The sequence below is a fragment of the Heterodontus francisci genome, chromosome 41 (assembly GCF_036365525.1).
Source record: "Heterodontus francisci isolate sHetFra1 chromosome 41, sHetFra1.hap1, whole genome shotgun sequence".
Lineage (NCBI taxonomy): Eukaryota > Metazoa > Chordata > Chondrichthyes > Heterodontiformes > Heterodontidae > Heterodontus > Heterodontus francisci.
The window spans coordinates 9,793,559-9,813,027 of record NC_090411.1 but is presented as its reverse complement, the minus strand read 5'-3'; the positions used below and the strand labels follow the sequence as shown (position 1 = coordinate 9,813,027).

The following is a 19,469-nucleotide window of genomic DNA, read 5'->3' as shown; positions in this document are numbered from 1 at the left end:
GGGGCATTGGGGTTGGGGCACGCTGGGCCCATCACAGCTTCCAGTGCCCGTGGGCTGGGATGCTTTATCATCCATCTCGGAGTTCTGCCGCCTCTTTTGAAGGGGCTGTCGTTCCAGCATTTCCCCGTCCAGTGAAGAGGAGTTGTTGCAGTCTGATTCAGAAGAGAGCCTCCTCTTGCCACTGGTTTGGGTGGTGGCTTTGGGATGTTTTTTCTTTGTGGTTTTCCTCTGGACCACTTGCCACTGACCTGTTTGTCCATCTGCTGCCTCCTCCTCCATTGATTCTGTCTGTGGAGGAGGGGTTTCCGGGCGCTGGGTAGGTGCTGGGTCGTTGGTTTCAGCCGCCTCCCCTTCCTTCTCAGGTTGAAGTTCCTCACTGCGGAGAAGGTTGCTGGTCTCCTTTCGAACAGCGGACGCCTTCGTCGAACCTTCTCCCGGCCTTTCCTTGGACCTTGCCGCCTGAGCATAGCTGAGGCAACGTTTGGGACAAGTCTTGTAGAGATGGCCTGCCGCACCGCACAAGTTGCAACACTTTGTCTGCTTACAGTCCTTGGTCTGATGGCCTTCCTCCTTGCAGTTCTTGCAAACAACCGTGCTGCAGTTGGCTGCCATGTGACCAGATTTGCCACAGGTGCGACAAACTCTGGGCTGCCCAGCGTAGACCAAGAAGCCTCGACTTCCCCCGATAGCGAAGCTGGAGGGAGGGTGGATGATGGCTCCACTGGGATCTACCTTCAAGGTCACCTTGACCTGCCGCTTGCTGGTCCAGATCCCAAAGGGGTCCTTGACATCAGTGCTGCTGCCGGCCACCTCGACGTACCTGGCGAGAAAGGTGAGTACATCCACCACCGGAACATGGGGGTTGTAGAGGTGAATCGTCACCACCCGGTCCCGTTGTGACGGAAGCGTGAAGAGCGGCTCCGCTGTGAGGATCGACAGTGGCGCCCGGTCCCCTTTCTCCTTGAACGCCTTCAGGAACTTGATGCATCCCGCCACGTTCCGGAACGTCACGTCGAAGTATCCACTGCTGGGGAAATCCTGCAGGCAGAAGACGTCCGTCGCTTGAAATCCGCAGCAATCTAAGAGAATTTTCTTGATGAAAAAGGTGCGATCGACCGGTGCATCTCCTTCCTTGTCCTTCACGACCACCCGAACGGTGTTGCGCACTCCCTGGCCCGAAGCTCGAAAATTGGTTATAGCCATTTTACTCAAAGCTTCCCCAGGATCAAAAGGCAATGATCATGGTCTCTTCTCAATCAAATAAGCACTGATAAGAACAGATACTACACTTGATCTTAGCCAAAAGGCCGAGAAGCGATGGCCCTAAAACTGCGTTTGCTGCGCGCGTCAGGCCCGGCGTGCGGCCTCTACGTCAAAGTAGCCGCCGGGTGGGCGAGCCTCGGGCGAAAGAGGCGACGGCGGGCGGTCTTTGAGCCAGAGCTCCTTTTGTTGCCGGGCCTTGCAAGCAGAAAGGAAAGCACGCGTGCATGCCACGCGCAGCCATTCCTCGCGCTTCTGCGCAAGGCATTGCGCAGGAACAAAGACAACCGCGCGCGCTGGGCAGCAAAGGGCGGCCTGCAACTGCGGGGCAATCCAACAGGGGGCAGCGTAGCACCCAGGGAAAACTGCAGCAAAGTCAGCCGAGCAGCAGCGCCGTCACTATTGCGAATTCTATTTTTCAGCAGGGGTCTCGCCCCCATGGAGGGGGGAAGCTGCACCGCTCCTGGAAACACTGCAATACCAGGTGGATGCATGGAGTGGACGGGGCAAGCCCCTGTTCCATCTCCCTGTCCAAAAATCAATTTAATATTTGGTCCCCAGATAGGGGACGTATCAGATATTAAACTGATAAGAACAGATTTTTTTTTTTATTTCCAAAATATACTTTATTCATAAAAATCTGTAAAAATTACATTGCCAAACAGTTTCCAAACAGCACCAAAAAATACAAACATTGCAAGGGAGATCAGTTTCCTTCAATACTGTCATGAGTTTCTTCCCAACCCTTCCGTTTCTCAATTGTCATGTCAATTACAGTTTTACATTTACAGCAATTCAGAATATTAACGATACAGTTCGAGGGGTTTCCCATGGATCCAGCCCCTCAGTCTAGCTTGGTGGGGGAACCTTACACTGTGGTCTTTCCCCATTGAGCCTTTGCTGCGGCTGCCCCAAGCTTTAGTGCGTCCCTCAGCACGTAGTCCTGGACCTTGGAATGTGCCAGTCTGCAACATTCGGTGGTGGACAACTCTTTGCGCTGGAAGACCAGCAAGTTTCGGGCAGACCAAAGGGCGTCTTTCACCGAATTGATAGTCCTCCAGCAGCAGTTGATGTTTGTCTCGGTGTGCGTCCCTGGGAACAGCCCGTAGAGCACAGACTCCTGTGTTACAGAGCTGCTTGGGATGAACCTTGACAAAAACCACTGCATCTCTTTCCACACCTGCTTTGCAAAGGCACATTCCAGGAGGAGGTGGGCGACCGTCTCTTCCCCACCACAGCCAACGCGGGGGCACTGTGCGGAGGGGGCGAGACTTCGGGTGTGCATGAAGGATCTGACGGGGAGGGCCCTTCTCACCACCAGCCAAGCTACGTCTTGGTGCTTGTTTGAAAGTTCTGGTGATGAGGCATTCCGCCAAATGACTTTGACGGTCTGCTCGGGGAACCATCCGACAGGATCCACCGTTTCCTTTTCCCGTAGGGCCTTGAGGACATTCCGTGCAGACCACTGCCTGATGGACCGGTGGTCAAAGGTGTTTTTCCGCAGAAACTGCTCCACGAAGGATAGGTGGTACGGCGCCGCCCAACTGCACGGAGCGTTCCGCGGCAATGTGACCAGGCCCATCCTTCGCAACACCGGGGACAGATAGAACCTCAGCACGTAGTGACACTTGGAGTTTGCGTACTGGGGATCGACACATAGCTTGATGCAGCCGCACACGAAGGTGGTCATCAGGATGAGGGCCACGTTGGGTACATTTTTCCCGCCCTTGTCCAGAGATTTGAACATCGTGTCCCTCCGGACCCGGTCCATTTTAGATCCCCAGACGAAGCGGAAAATGGCTCGGGTGACTGCCACGGCGCAGGAGTGGGGTATGGGCCAGACCTGCGCCACGTAGAGCAACAACGTGAGCGCCTCGCACCTGATGACCAGGTTCTTACCCACAATGGAGAGAGACCGCTGCCCCCACATGCCCAACTTTTGTCGTACCTTGGCTACTCGCTCCTCCCATGTTTTGGTGCACGCCCCGGCCCTTCCGAACCATATCCCCAGCACCTTCAGGTAATCTGACCTGACGGTGAAGGGGACAAAGGATCGGTCAGCCCAGTTCCCAAAGAACATGGCCTCGCTCTTGCCGTGGTTAACTTTGGCTCCCGAGGCCAGTTCGAACTGGTCGCAGATGCTCATCAGTCTGCGCACGGACAGCGGATCCGAGCAGAAGACGGCGACGTCATCCATGTACAGGGAGGTTTTGACCTGAGTGCCTCCGCTGCCTGGGATTGTCACCCCTCTTATGCTCGCATCCTTCCTAATAGACTCAGCAAAGGGTTCAATACAGCAAACAAACAAGACCGGGGAAAGAGGACAGCCCTGTCTGACTCCAGATTTGATCGGGAAACTTTCAGATTCCCACCCGTTGATTGACACTGCGCTACTGATGTTTGTGTAGAGCAGTTGGATCCAATTGCAGATTCCCTCCCCAAACCCCATTTTGGAAAGCACGTCCATCATGGAGGTGTGCGATATCCTGTCAAAAGCCTTCTCCTGGTCCAGGCTGATGAGGCAGGTGTCCACCCTCCTGTCCCGTACGTAGGCGATCGTATCCCTGAGTAGCGCGAGGCTATCAGAGATCTTCCTGCCGGGTACAGTACAGGTCTGATCGGGGTGAATCACCAGCTCCAGAGCAGACTTGACTCGACTGGCTATGACTTTGGACAGAATCTTGTAATCAACATTAAGCAGTGAGATGGGCCGCCAATTTCTGATTTCTACCCTCTCCCCCTTCTGCTTGTAAATGAGGGTGATGATGCCTTTTCTCATGGATTCTGACATGCTACCGGCCAGGAGCATACTCTCGTATACTTCCAGCAGGTCCGGGCCGACCCAGTCCCACAGGGCCGAGTACAACTCGACCGGTAAGCCGTCGCTCCCGGGAGTTTTACTCGCCTCGAAAGACTCGACGGCCTTTGTCAGCTCGTCCAGAGTTAGCGGCTTGTCCAGTCCCTCCCTCCTGCTGTCATCTAAGACCTCTGTGATAGATGACAGGAAGGACTGGGAGGCTCTGCTGTCTGTGGGCTTCGCGTCATACAGCCCAGCATAAAAGGATTTGCTGATCCTTAGTATGTCGGACTGCGAAGACGTTACCGAGCCATCTTCTTCCTTCAGGCTGCTGATAACAGAGCTCTCTCTGTGTACCTTTTGGAAGAAGTAACGCGAGCACGTCTCATCCTGCTCGATGGAGCGGACTCTGGACCGGAAGATGATCTTGGAGGCCTCCTTGGCAAAGAGCGAGGCCTGCTGGCTCTTCACCTCTTGGAGGTCCTCCTTGACCTCGACCCCCATTGACTGCAACCGGAGTAGATTTTGCATAATTTTCTGGAGTCGGGACAGTTCCCTCTGTCTCTCTCTCGCCTTCTGAACACCTTTGTGGATGAAGAACCTCTTGATGTTCTCCTTTATCGCTTCCCACCAGTGAACTGGAGACTCAAAGAGGGGTTTCACGGTCCTCCAACCATTGTAATCCCTTTTGAGTTCCTCAACGTTCTCTGGGGTCAGCAGTGTCGCATTGAGCTTCCACGTCCCTCTGCCAACCCGCTGGTCGTCCTGTAAGTGACAGTCGGCCAGTAAGAGGCAGTGGTCGGAGAAGAACACCGGCTTGACGTCGGTGGATCCGACCGTGACAGCACGGGAAACAAACAGGAAGTCAATCCTGGAACGGGCAGACCCGTCCGATCTTGACCATGTGTATCTGCGCTGCGCTCCGTCTGCAGGTTTGCTGAAGACGTCGTGCAGTTTGGCATCCTTAACTGTTTCTATGAGGAATCTGGACGTAGCGTCCAGTTTGCTGTCGTCACTGCCGGATCGTCCAGCCGCATCGATGATGCAGTTGAAGTCACCGCCTAGGATGACCGGCCTGGACGTCGCCAGCAGCAGTGGGAGCTGCTGGAAGACGGTCAGCCGCTCGCTGCGTTGTACCGGGGCGTACACGTTGATCAACCGGAGCGGAGCGTTGTTGTACATCACGTCTGCTACGAGGAGGCGGCCGCCCACCACCTCCTTAACTTCGGAGATGGTGAAGTTACCTCCCCGCAGCAGAATACCCAGGCCGGAGGAACGGCAGTCATTACCCCCCGACCAGATCGATGGCCCGTGGGACCACCATCGCGACCACTGCCTGTAGGTGCTGAGGTGTGGTATTCCACACTCCTGCAGAAACAGTAGGTCAGCTTTGACCTTGGCAAGGTAATCCAAGGTTGAAACACATCGCGTAGTCGATTTAATGCTACGCACATTAATGGAAGCAATTCTTACACCCATTTTTTACTAAAAATTAGTTGTTGCTTCCCATACCATTTGTCCTCGCTAGTCCCAGTCCTTCCCCTTCGGGATGTTCCTGCATACCCATCGTATGCGCAAGCAGTTTCACGTTGGTTGGGCTCAGAAACCCCTCCTGATTTTTCCTGCAGGGTTTGTGCCGCTCGGGTGACATCGGGGGGGTCTTGTAGGCAGAGAGGATTGGGTTGTCCTCAGCTGCTTCCATCTGTTCCTCCTCGAAAACATCACAGCTCCCGGTCTCCCGGAGCTCAGGTGCGCCAGACGTGTCTTTGCTCCCGGTGTCCCGGAGCTGAGATGCGTTGGCCACGTCGTTACGTGTGGGGAATTGGGGTTGGGGCACGCCGGACCCATCACAGCTTCCAGTGCCCGGGGGCTGGGATGCTTGATCATCCATCTCGGAGTTCTGCCGCCTCTTTTGAAGGGGCTGTCGTTCCAGCATTTCCCCGTCCAGTGAAGAGGAGTTGTTGCAGTCTGATTCAGATGAAAGCCTCCTCTTGCCACTGGTTTGGGTGGTGGCTTTGGGATGTTTTTTCTTTGTGGTTTTCCTCTGGACCACTTGCCACTGACCTGTTTGTCCATCTGCTGCCTCCTCCTCCATTGATTCTGTCTGTGGAGGAGGGGTTTCCGGGCGCTGGGTCGTTGGTTTCAGCCGCCTCCCCTTCCTTCTCAGGTTGAAGTTCCTCACTGCGGAGAAGGTTGCTGGTCTCCTTTCGAACAGCGGACGCCTTCGTCGAACCTTCTCCCGGCCTTTCCTTGGACCTTGCCGCCTGAGCATAGCTGAGGCAACGTTTGGGACAAGTCTTGTAGAGATGGCCTGCCGCACCGCACAAGTTGCAACACTTTGTCTGCTTACAGTCCTTGGTCTGATGGCCTTCCTCCTTGCAGTTCTTGCAAACAACCGTGCTGCAGTTGGCTGCCATGTGACCAGATTTGCCACAGGTGCGACAAACTCTGGGCTGCCCAGCGTAGACCAAGAAGCCTCGACTTCCCCCGATAGCGAAGCTGGAGGGAGGGTGGATGATGGCTCCACTGGGATCTACCTTCAAGGTCACCTTGACCTGCCGCTTGCTGGTCCAGATCCCAAAGGGGTCCTTGACATCAGTGCTGCTGCCGGCCACCTCGACGTACCTGGCGAGAAAGGTGAGTACATCCACCACCGGAACATGGGGGTTGTAGAGGTGAATCGTCACCACCCGGTCCCGTTGTGACGGAAGCGTGAAGAGCGGCTCCGCTGTGAGGATCGACAGTGGCGCCCGGTCCCCTTTCTCCTTGAACGCCTTCAGGAACTTGATGCATCCCGCCACGTTCCGGAACGTCACGTCGAAGTATCCACTGCTGGGGAAATCCTGCAGGCAGAAGACGTCCGTCGCTTGAAATCCGCAGCAATCTAAGAGAATTTTCTTGATGAAAAAGGTGCGATCGACCGGTGCATCTCCTTCCTTGTCCTTCACGACCACCCGAACGGTGTTGCGCACTCCCTGGCCCGAAGCTCGAAAATTGGTTATAGCCATTTTACTCAAAGCTTCCCCAGGATCAAAAGGCAATGATCATGGTCTCTTCTCAATCAAATAAGCACTGATAAGAACAGATACTACACTTGATCTTAGCCAAAAGGCCGAGAAGCGATGGCCCTAAAACTGCGTTTGCTGCGCGCGTCAGGCCCGGTGTGCGGCCTCTACGTCAAAGTAGCCGCCGGGTGGGCGAGCCTCGGGCGAAAGAGGCGACGGCGGGCGGTCTTTGAGCCAGAGCTCCTTTTGTTGCCGGGCCTTGCAAGCAGAAAGGAAAGCACGCGTGCATGCCACGCGCAGCCATTCCTCGCGCTTCTGCGCGAGGCATTGCGCAGGAACAAAGACAACCGCGCGCGCTGGGCAGCAAAGGGCGGCCTGCAACTGCGGGGCAATCCAACAGGGGGCAGCGTAGCACCCAGGGAAAACTGCAGCAAAGTCAGCCGAGCAGCAGCGCCGTCACTATTGCGAATTCTATTTTTCAGCAGGGGTCTCGCCCCCATGGAGGGGGGAAGCTGCACCGCTCCTGGAAACACTGCAATACCAGGTGGATGCATGGAGTGGACGGGGCAAGCCCCTGTTCCATCTCCCTGTCCAAAAATCAATTTAATATTTGGTCCCCAGATAGGGGACGTATCAGATATTAAACTGATAAGAACAGATTATTTTTTTTATTTCCAAAATATACTTTATTCATAAAAATCTGTAAAAATTACATTGCCAAACAGTTTCCAAACAGCACCAAAAAATACAAACATTGCAAGGGAGATCAGTTTCCTTCAATACTGTCATGAGTTTCTTCCCAACCCTTCCGTTTCTCAATTGTCATGTCAATTACAGTTTTACATTTACAGCAATTCAGAATATTAACGATACAGTTCGAGGGGTTTCCCATGGATCCAGCCCCTCAGTCTAGCTTGGTGGGGGAACCTTACACTGTGGTCTTTCCCCATTGAGCCTTTGCTGCGGCTGCCCCAAGCTTTAGTGCGTCCCTCAGCACGTAGTCCTGGACCTTGGAATGTGCCAGTCTGCAACATTCGGTGGTGGACAACTCTTTGCGCTGGAAGACCAGCAAGTTTCGGGCAGACCAAAGGGCGTCTTTCACCGAATTGATAGTCCTCCAGCAGCAGTTGATGTTTGTCTCGGTGTGCGTCCCTGGGAACAGCCCGTAGAGCACAGACTCCTGTGTTACAGAGCTGCTTGGGATGAACCTTGACAAAAACCACTGCATCTCTTTCCACACCTGCTTTGCAAAGGCACATTCCAGGAGGAGGTGGGCGACCGTCTCTTCCCCACCACAGCCAACGCGGGGGCACTGTGCGGAGGGGGCGAGACTTCGGGTGTGCATGAAGGATCTGACGGGGAGGGCCCTTCTCACCACCAGCCAAGCTACGTCTTGGTGCTTGTTTGAAAGTTCTGGTGATGAGGCATTCCGCCAAATGACTTTGACGGTCTGCTCGGGGAACCATCCGACAGGATCCACCGTTTCCTTTTCCCGTAGGGCCTTGAGGACATTCCGTGCAGACCACTGCCTGATGGACCGGTGGTCAAAGGTGTTTTTCCGCAGAAACTGCTCCACGAAGGATAGGTGGTACGGCGCCGCCCAACTGCACGGAGCGTTCCGCGGCAATGTGACCAGGCCCATCCTTCGCAACACCGGGGACAGATAGAACCTCAGCACGTAGTGACACTTGGAGTTTGCGTACTGGGGATCGACACATAGCTTGATGCAGCCGCACACGAAGGTGGTCATCAGGATGAGGGCCACGTTGGGTACATTTTTCCCGCCCTTGTCCAGAGATTTGAACATCGTGTCCCTCCGGACCCGGTCCATTTTAGATCCCCAGACGAAGCGGAAAATGGCTCGGGTGACTGCCACGGCGCAGGAGTGGGGTATGGGCCAGACCTGCGCCACGTAGAGCAACAACGTGAGCGCCTCGCACCTGATGACCAGGTTCTTACCCACAATGGAGAGAGACCGCTGCCCCCACATGCCCAACTTTTGTCGTACCTTGGCTACTCGCTCCTCCCATGTTTTGGTGCACGCCCCGGCCCTTCCGAACCATATCCCCAGCACCTTCAGGTAATCTGACCTGACGGTGAAGGGGACAAAGGATCGGTCAGCCCAGTTCCCAAAGAACATGGCCTCGCTCTTGCCGTGGTTAACTTTGGCTCCCGAGGCCAGTTCGAACTGGTCGCAGATGCTCATCAGTCTGCGCACGGACAGCGGATCCGAGCAGAAGACGGCGACGTCATCCATGTACAGGGAGGTTTTGACCTGAGTGCCTCCGCTGCCTGGGATTGTCACCCCTCTTATGCTCGCATCCTTCCTAATAGACTCAGCAAAGGGTTCAATACAGCAAACAAACAAGACCGGGGAAAGAGGACAGCCCTGTCTGACTCCAGATTTGATCGGGAAACTTTCAGATTCCCACCCGTTGATTGACACTGCGCTACTGATGTTTGTGTAGAGCAGTTGGATCCAATTGCAGATTCCCTCCCCAAACCCCATTTTGGAAAGCACGTCCATCATGTAGGTGTGCGATATCCTGTCAAAAGCCTTCTCCTGGTCCAGGCTGATGAGGCAGGTGTCCACCCTCCTGTCCCGTACGTAGGCGATCGTATCCCTGAGTAGCGCGAGGCTATCAGAGATCTTCCTGCCGGGTACAGTACAGGTCTGATCGGGGTGAATCACCAGCTCCAGAGCAGACTTGACTCGACTGGCTATGACTTTGGACAGAATCTTGTAATCAACATTAAGCAGTGAGATGGGCCGCCAATTTCTGATTTCTACCCTCTCCCCCTTCTGCTTGTAAATGAGGGTGATGATGCCTTTTCTCATGGATTCTGACATGCTACCGGCCAGGAGCATACTCTCGTATACTTCCAGCAGGTCCGGGCCGACCCAGTCCCACAGGGCCGAGTACAACTCGACCGGTAAGCCGTCGCTCCCGGGAGTTTTACTCGCCTCGAAAGACTCGACGGCCTTTGTCAGCTCGTCCAGAGTTAGCGGCTTGTCCAGTCCCTCCCTCCTGCTGTCATCTAAGACCTCTGTGATAGATGACAGGAAGGACTGGGAGGCTCTGCTGTCTGTGGGCTTCGCGTCATACAGCCCAGCATAAAAGGATTTGCTGATCCTTAGTATGTCGGACTGCGAAGACGTTACCGAGCCATCTTCTTCCTTCAGGCTGCTGATAACAGAGCTCTCTCTGTGTACCTTTTGGAAGAAGTAACGCGAGCACGTCTCATCCTGCTCGATGGAGCGGACTCTGGACCGGAAGATGATCTTGGAGGCCTCCTTGGCAAAGAGCGAGGCCTGCTGGCTCTTCACCTCTTGGAGGTCCTCCTTGACCTCGACCCCCATTGACTGCAACCGGAGTAGATTTTGCATAATTTTCTGGAGTCGGGACAGTTCCCTCTGTCTCTCTCTCGCCTTCTGAACACCTTTGTGGATGAAGAACCTCTTGATGTTCTCCTTAATCGCTTCCCACCAGTGAACTGGAGACTCAAAGAGGGGTTTCACGGTCCTCCAACCATTGTAATCCCTTTTGAGTTCCTCAACGTTCTCTGGGGTCAGCAGTGTCGCATTGAGCTTCCACGTCCCTCTGCCAACCCGCTGGTCGTCCTGTAAGTGACAGTCGGCCAGTAAGAGGCAGTGGTCGGAGAAGAACACCGGCTTGACGTCGGTGGATCCGACCGTGACAGCACGGGACACAAACAGGAAGTCAATCCTGGAACGGGCAGACCCGTCCGATCTTGACCATGTGTATCTGCGCTGCGCTCCGTCTGCAGGTTTGCTGAAGACGTCGTGCAGTTTGGCATCCTTAACTGTTTCTATGAGGAATCTGGACGTAGCGTCCAGTTTGCTGTCGTCACTGCCGGATCGTCCAGCCGCATCGATGATGCAGTTGAAGTCACCGCCTAGGATGACCGGCCTGGACGTCGCCAGCAGCAGTGGGAGCTGCTGGAAGACGGTCAGCCGCTCGCTGCGTTGTACCGGGGCGTACACGTTGATCAACCGGAGCGGAGCGTTGTTGTACATCACGTCTGCTACGAGGAGGCGGCCGCCCACCACCTCCTTAACTTCGGAGATGGTGAAGTTACCTCCCCGCAGCAGAATACCCAGGCCGGAGGAACGGCAGTCATTACCCCCCGACCAGATCGATGGCCCGTGGGACCACCATCGCGACCACTGCCTGTAGGTGCTGAGGTGTGGTATTCCACACTCCTGCAGAAACAGTAGGTCAGCTTTGACCTTGGCAAGGTAATCCAAGGTTGAAACACATCGCGTAGTCGATTTAATGCTACGCACATTAATGGAAGCAATTCTTACACCCATTTTTTACTAAAAATTAGTTGTTGCTTCCCATACCATTTGTCCTCGCTAGTCCCAGTCCTTCCCCTTCGGGATGTTCCTGCATACCCATCGTATGCGCAAGCAGTTTCACGTTGGTTGGGCTCAGAAACCCCTCCTGATTTTTCATGCAGGGTTTGTGCCGCTCGGGTGACATCGGGGGGGTCTTGTAGGCAGAGAGGATTGGGTTGTCCTCAGCTGCTTCCATCTGTTCCTCCTCGAAAACATCACAGCTCCCGGTCTCCCGGAGCTCAGGTGCGCCAGACGTGTCTTTGCTCCCGGTGTCCCGGAGCTGAGATGCGTTGGCCACGTCGTTACGTGTGGGGAATTGGGGTTGGGGCACGCCGGGCCCATCACACTTCCAGTGCCCGGGGGCTGGGACGCTTGATCATCCATCTCGGAGTTCTGCCGCCTCTTTTGAAGGGGCTGTCGTTCCAGCATTTCCCCGTCCAGTGAAGAGGAGTTGTTGCAGTCTGATTCAGAAGAGAGCCTCCTCTTGCCACTGGTTTGGGTGGTGGCTTTGGGATGTTTTTTCTTTGTGGTTTTCCTCTGGACCACTTGCCACTGACCTGTTTGTCCATCTGCTGCCTCCTCCTCCATTGATTCTGTCTGTGGAGGAGGGGTTTCCGGGCGCTGGGTAGGTGCTGGGTCGTTGGTTTCAGCCGCCTCCCCTTCCTTCTCAGGTTGAAGTTCCTCACTGCGGAGAAGGTTGCTGGTCTCCTTTCGAACAGCGGACGCCTTCGTCGAACCTTCGCCCGGCCTTTCCTTGGACCTTGCCGCCTGAGCATAGCTGAGGCAACGTTTGGGGCAGGTCTTGTAGAGATGGCCTGCCGCACCGCACAAGTTGCAACACTTAGTTTGCTTACAGTCCTTGGTCTGATGGCCTTCCTCCTTGCAGTTCTTGCAAACAACCGTGCTGCAGTTGGCTGCCATGTGACCAGATTTGCCACAGGTGCGGCAAACTCTGGGCTGCCCAGCGTAGACCAAGAAGCCTCGACTTCCCCCGATAGCGAAGCTGGAGGGAGGGTGGATGATGGCTCCACTGGGATCTACCTTCAAGGTCACCTTGACCTGCCGCTTGCTGGTCCAGATCCCAAAGGGGTCCTTGACATCAGTGCTGCTGCCGGCCACCTCGACGTACCTGGCGAGAAAGGTGAGTACATCCACCACCGGAACATGGGGGTTGTAGAGGTGAATCGTCACCACCCGGTCCCGTTGTGACGGAAGCGTGAAGAGCGGCTCCGCTGTGAGGATCGACAGTGGCGCCCGGTCCCCTTTCTCCTTGAACGCCTTCAGGAACTTGATGCATCCCGCCACGTTCCGGAACGTCACGTCGAAGTATCCACTGCTGGGGAAATCCTGCAGGCAGAAGACGTCCGTCGCTTGAAATCCGCAGCAATCGAAGAGAATTTTCTTGATGAAGAAGGTGCGATCGACCGGTGCATCTCCTTCCTTGTCCTTCACGACCACCCGAACGGTGTTGCGCACTCCCTGGCCCGAAGCTCAAAAATTGGTTATAGCCATTTTACTCAAAGCTTCCCCAGGATCAAAAGGCAATGATCATGGTCTCTTCTCAATCAAATAAGCACTGATAAGAACAGATACTACACTTGATCTTAGCCAAAAGGCCGAGAAGCGATGGCCGTAAAATTGCGTTTGCTGCGCGCGTCAGGCCCGGCGTGCGGCCTCTACCTCAAAGTAGCCGCCGGGTGGGCGAGCCTAGGGCGAAAGAGGCGACGGCGGGCGGTCTTTGAGCCAGAGCTCCTTTTGTTGCCGGGCCTTGCAAGCAGAAAAGAAAGCACGCGTGCATGCCACGCGCAGCCACTCCTTGCGCTTCTGCGCGAGACATTGCGCAGGAAAAAAGACACGCGCGCGCTGGGCATCAAAGGGCGGCCTGCAACTGCGGGGCAATCCAACAGGGGGCAGCGTAGCACCCACGGAAAACTGCAGCAAAGTCAGCCGAGCAGCAGCGCTGTCACTATTGCGAATTCTATTTTTCAGCAGGGGTCTCGCCCCCATGGAGGGGGGAAGCTGCACCGCTCCTGGAAACACTGCAATACCAGGTGGATGCATGGAGTGGACGGGGCAAGCCCCTGTTCCATCTCCCTGTCCCAAAAATCAATTTAATATTTGGTCCCCAGATAGGGGACGTATCAGATATTAAACTGATAAGAACAGATTTTTTTTTTTTATTTCCAAAATATACTTTATTCATAAAAATCTGTAAAAATTACATTGCCAAACAGTTTCCAAACAGCACCAAAAAATACAAACATTGCAAGGGAGATCAGTTTCCTTCAATACTGTCATGAGTTTCTTCCCAACCCTTCCGTTTCTCAATTGTCATGTCAATTACAGTTTTACATTTACAGCAATTCAGAATATTAACGATACAGTTCGAGGGGTTTCCCATGGATCCAGCCCCTCAGTCTAGCTTGGTGGGGGAACCTTACACTGTGGTCTTTCCCCATTGAGCCTTTGCTGCGGCTGCCCCAAGCTTTAGTGCGTCCCTCAGCACGTAGTCCTGGACCTTGGAATGTGCCAGTCTGCAACATTCGGTGGTGGACAACTCTTTGCGCTGGAAGACCAGCAAGTTTCGGGCAGACCAAAGGGCGTCTTTCACCGAATTGATAGTCCTCCAGCAGCAGTTGATGTTTGTCTCGGTGTGCGTCCCTGGGAACAGCCCGTAGAGCACAGACTCCTGTGTTACAGAGCTGCTTGGGATGAACCTTGACAAAAACCACTGCATCTCTTTCCACACCTGCTTTGCAAAGGCACATTCCAGGAGGAGGTGGGCGACCGTCTCTTTCCCACCACAGCCAACGCGGGGGCACTGTGCGGAGGGGGCGAGACTTCGGGTGTGCATGAAGGATCTGACGGGGAGGGCCCTTCTCACCACCAGCCAAGCTACGTCTTGGTGCTTGTTTGAAAGTTCTGGTGATGAGGCATTCCGCCAAATGACTTTGACGGTCTGCTCGGGGAACCATCCGACAGGATCCACCGTTTCCTTTTCCCGGAGGGCCTTGAGGACATTCCGTGCAGACCACTGCCTGATGGACCGGTGGTCAAAGGTGTTTTTCCGCAGAAACTGCTCCACGAAGGATAGGTGGTACGGCACGTCCCAACTGCACGGAGCGTTCCGCGGCAATGTGACCAGGCCCATCCTTCGCAACACCGGGGACAGATAGAACCTCAGCACGTAGTGACACTTGGAGTTTGCGTACTGGGGATCGACACATAGCTTGATGCAGCCGCACACGAAGGTGGTCATCAGGATGAGGGCCACGTTGAGTACATTTTTCCCGCCCATGTCCAGATATTTGAACATCGTGTCCCTCCGGACCCGGTCCATTTTAGATCCCCAGACGAAGCGGAAAATGGCTCGGGTGACTGCCACGGCGCAGGAGTGGGGTATGGGCCAGACCTGCGCCACGTAGAGCAACAACGTGAGCGCCTCGCACCTGATGACCAGGTTCTTACCCACAATGGAGAGAGATCGCTGCCCCCACATGCCCAACTTTTGTCGTACCTTGGCTACTCGCTCCTCCCATGTTTTGGTGCACGCCCCGGCCCTTCCGAACCATATCCCCAGCACCTTCAGGTAATCTGACCTGACGGTGAAGGGGACAAAGGATCGGTCAGCCCAGATCCCAAAGAACATGGCCTCGCTCTTGCCGTGGTTAACTTTGGCTCCCGAGGCCAGTTCGAACTGGTCGCAGATGCTCATCAGTCTGCGCACGGACAGCGGATCCGAGCAGAAGACGGCGACGTCATCCATGTACAGGGAGGTTTTGACCTGAGTGCCTCCGCTGCCTGGGATTGTCACCCCTCTTATGCTCGCATCCTTCCTAATAGACTCAGCAAAGGGTTCAATACAGCAAACAAACAAGACCGGGGAAAGAGGACAGCCCTGTCTGACTCCAGATTTGATCGGGAAACTTTCAGATTCCCACCCGTTGATTGAGACTGCGCTACTGATGTTTGTGTAGAGCAGTTGGATCCAATTGCAGATTCCCTCCCCAAACTCCATTTTGGAAAGCACGTCCATCATGTAGGTGTGCGATATCCTGTCAAAAGCCTTCTCCTGGTCCAGGCTGATGAGGCAGGTGTCCACCCTCCTGTCCCGTACGTAGGCGATCGTATCCCTGAGTAGCGCGAGGCTATCAGAGATCTTCCTGCCGGGTACAGTACAGGTCTGATCGGGGTGAATCACCAGCTCCAGAGCAGACTTGACTCGACTGCCTATGACTTTGGACAGAATCCTGTAATCAACATTAAGCAGTGAGATGGGCCGCCAATTTCTGATTTCTACCCTCTCCCCCTTCTGCTTGTAAATGAGGGTGATGATGCCTTTTCTCATGGATTCTGACATGCTACCGGCCAGGAGCATACTCTCGTATACTTCCAGCAGGTCCGGGCCGACCCAGTCCCACAGGGCCGAGTACAACTCGACCGGTAAGCCGTCGCTCCCGGGAGTTTTACTCGCCTCGAAAGACTCGACGGCCTTTGTCAGCTCGTCCAGAGTTAGCGGCTTGTCCAGTCCCTCCCTCCTGCTGTCATCTAAGACCTCTGTGATAGATGACAGGAAGGACTGGGAGGCTCTGCTGTCTGTGGGCTTCGCGTCATACAGCCCAGCATAAAAGGATTTGCTGATCCTTAGTATGTCGGACTGCGAAGACGTTACCGAGCCATCTTCTTCCTTCAGGCTGCTGATAACAGAGCTCTCTCTGTGTACCTTTTGGAAGAAGTAACGCGAGCACGTCTCATCCTGCTCGATGGAGCGGACTCTGGACCGGAAGATGATCTTGGAGGCCTCCTTGGCAAAGAGCGAGGCCTGCTGGCTCTTCACCTCTTGGAGGTCCTCCTTGACCTCGACCCCCATTGACTGCAACCGGAGTAGATTTTGCATAATTTTCTGGAGTCGGGACAGTTCTCTCTGTCTCTCTCTCGCCTTCTGAACACCTTTGTGGATGAAGAACCTCTTGATGTTCTCCTTAATCGCTTCCCACCAGTGAACTGGAGACTCAAAGAGGGGTTTCACGGTCCTCCAACCTTTGTAATCCCTTTTGAGTTCCTCAACGTTCTCTGGGGTCAGCAGTGTCGCATTGAGCTTCCACGTCCCTCTGCCAACCCGCTGGTCGTCCTGTAAGTGACAGTCGGCCAGTAAGAGGCAGTGGTCGGAGAAGAACACCGGCTTGACGTCGGTGGATCCGACCGTGACAGCACGGGACACAAACAGGAAGTCAATCCTGGAACGGGCAGACCCGTCCGATCTTGACCATGTGTATCTGCGCTGCGCTCCATCTGCAGGTTTGCTGAAGACGTCGTGCAGTTTGGCATCCTTAACTGTTTCTACTAGGAATCTGGACGTAGCGTCCAGTTTGCTGTCGTCACTGCCGGATCGTCCAGCCGCATCGATGATGCAGTTGAAGTCACCGCCTAGGATGACCGGCCTGGACGTCGCCAGCAGCAGTGGGAGTTGCTGGAAGACGGTCAGCCGCTCGCTGCGTTGTACCGGGGCGTACACGTTGATCAACCGGAGCGGAGCGTTGTTGTACATCACGTCTGCTACGAGGAGGCGGCCGCCCACCACCTCCTTAACTTCGGAGATGGTGAAGTTACCTCCCCGCAGCAGAATACCCAGGCCGGAGGAACGGCAGTCATTACCCCCCGACCAGATCGATGGCCCGTGGGACCACCATCGCGACCACTGCCTGTAGGTGCTGAGGTGTGGTATTCCACACTCCTGCAGAAACAGTAGGTCAGCTTTGACCTTGGCAAGGTAATCCAAGGTTGAAACACATCGCGTAGTCGATTTAATGCTACGCACATTAATGGAAGCAATTCTTATACCCATTTTTTACTAAAAATTAGTTGTTGCTTCCCATACCATTTGTCCTCGCTAGTCCCAGTCCTTCCCCTTCGGGATGTTCCTGCATACCCATCGTATGCGCAAGCAGTTTCACGTTGGTTGGGCTCAGAAACCCCTCCTGATTTTTCCTGCAGGGTTTGTGCCGCTCGGGTGACATCGGGGGGGTCTTGTAGGCAGAGAGCATTGGGTTGTCCTCAGCTGCTTCCATCTGTTCCTCCTCGAAAACATCACAGCTCCCGGTCTCCCGGAGCTCAGGTGCGCCAGACGTGTCTTTGCTCCCGGTGTCCCGGAGCTGAGATGCGTTGGCCACGTCGTTACGTGTGGGGAATTGGGGTTGGGGCACGCCGGGCCCATCACAGCTTCCAGTGCCCGGGGGCTGGGATGCTTTATCATCCATCTCGGAGTTCTGCCGCCTCTTTTGAAGGGGCTGTCGTTCCAGCACTTCCCCATCCAGTGAAGAGGAGTTGTTGCAGTCTGATTCAGAAGAGAGCCTCCTCTTGCCACTGGTTTGGGTGGTGGCTTTGGGATGTTTTTTCTTTGTGGTTTTCCTCTGGACCACTTGCCACTGACCTGTTTGTCCATCTGCTGCCTCCTCCTCCATTGATTCTGTCTGCGGAGGAGGGGTTTCCGGGCACTGGGTAGGTGCTGGGTCGTTGGTTTCAGCCGCCTCCCCTTCCTTCTCAGGTTGAAGTTCCTCACTGCGGAGAAGGTTGCTGGTCTGCTTTCGAACAGCGGACGCCTTCGTCGAACTTTCGCCCGGCCATTCCTTGGACCTTGCCGCCTGAGCATAGCTGAGACAATGTTTGGGGCAGGTCTTGTAGAGATTGCCTGCCGCACCGCACAAGTTGCAACACTTAGTCTGCTTACAGTCCTTGGTCTGATGGCCTTCCTCCTTGCAGTTCTTGCCACCGTGCTGCAGTTGGCTGCCATGTGACCAGATTTGCCACAGGTGCGGCAAACTCTGGGCTGCCCAGCATAGAGCAAGAAGCCTCGACTTCCCTCGATAGCGAAGCTGGAGGGAGGGTGGATGATGGCTCCACTGGGATCTACCTTCAAGGTCACCTTGACCTGCCGCTTGCTGGTCCAGATCCCAAAGGGGTCCTTGACATCAGTGCTGCTGCCCGCCACCTCGACGTACCTGGCGAGAAAGGTGAGTACATCCACCACCGGAACATGGGGGTTGTAGAGGTGAATCGTCACCACCCGGTCCCGTTGTGACGGAAGCGTGAAGAGCGGCTCCGCTGTGAGGATCGACAGTGGCGCGCAGTCCCCTTTCTCCTTGAACGCCTTCAGGAACTTGATGCATCCCGCCACGTTCCGGAACGTCACGTCGAAGTATCCACTGCTGGGGAAATCCTGCAGGCAGAAGACGTCCGTGGCTTGAAATCCGCAGCAATCGAAGAGAATTTTCTTGATGAAGAAGGTGCGATCGACCGGTGCATCTCCTTCCTTGCCCTTCACGACCACCCGAACGGTGTTGCGCACTCCCTGGCCCGAAGCTCGAAAACTGGTTATAGCCATTTTACTCAAAGCTTCCCCAGGATCAAAAGGCAATGATCATGGTCTCTTCTCAATCAAATAAGCACTGATAAGAACAGATTTTTTTTTTTTTTTTTATTTCCAAAATATACTTTATTCATAAAAATCTGTAAAAATTACATTGCCAACCAGTTTCCAAACAGCACGAAAAAATACAAACATTGCAAAAGAGATCAGTTTCTTTCAATAATGTCATGAGTTTCTTCCCAACCCTTCCGTTTCACAATTGTCATGTCAATTACAGTTTTACATTTACAGCAATTGAGAATATTAACGATACAGTTCGAGGGGCTTCCCATGGTTCCAGCCCCTCAGTCCAGCTTGGTGGGGGAACCTTACACTGTGGTCTTTCCCCATTGAGCCTTTGCTGCGGCTGCCCCAAGCTTTAGTGCGTCCCTCAGCACGTAGTCCTGGACCTTGGAATGTGCCAGTCTGCAACATTCGGTGGTGGACAACTCTTTGCGCTGGAAGACCAGCAAGTTTCGGGCAGACCAAAGGGCGTCTTTCACCGAATTGATAGCCCTCCAGCAGCAGTTGATGTTTGTCTCGGTGTGCGTCCCTGGGAACAGCCCGTAGAGCACAGACTCCTGTGTTACAGAGCTGCTTGGGATGAACCTTGACAAAAACCACTGCATCTCTTTCCAC

The 19,469-nt window shown here is 54.6% G+C and overlaps 6 pseudogenes; all 6 read right to left on the bottom strand.

Moving 5' to 3' along the window:
- Positions 1–1,210: 1,210 nt before the first annotated feature.
- On the bottom strand, positions 1,211–1,319 carry LOC137354679 (U2 spliceosomal RNA; annotated as a pseudogene).
- Positions 1,320–1,707: 388 nt separating this feature from the next.
- On the bottom strand, positions 1,708–1,883 carry LOC137354380 (U2 spliceosomal RNA; annotated as a pseudogene).
- A 5,189-nt stretch (positions 1,884–7,072) lies between these two features.
- LOC137354678 (U2 spliceosomal RNA) lies at positions 7,073–7,181 on the bottom strand (annotated as a pseudogene).
- A 388-nt stretch (positions 7,182–7,569) lies between these two features.
- On the bottom strand, positions 7,570–7,745 carry LOC137354381 (U2 spliceosomal RNA; annotated as a pseudogene).
- Positions 7,746–12,944: 5,199 nt separating this feature from the next.
- Positions 12,945–13,053, bottom strand: LOC137354692 (U2 spliceosomal RNA; annotated as a pseudogene).
- A 386-nt stretch (positions 13,054–13,439) lies between these two features.
- Positions 13,440–13,617, bottom strand: LOC137354268 (U2 spliceosomal RNA; annotated as a pseudogene).
- Between the last annotated feature and the right edge of the window lie 5,852 nt (positions 13,618–19,469).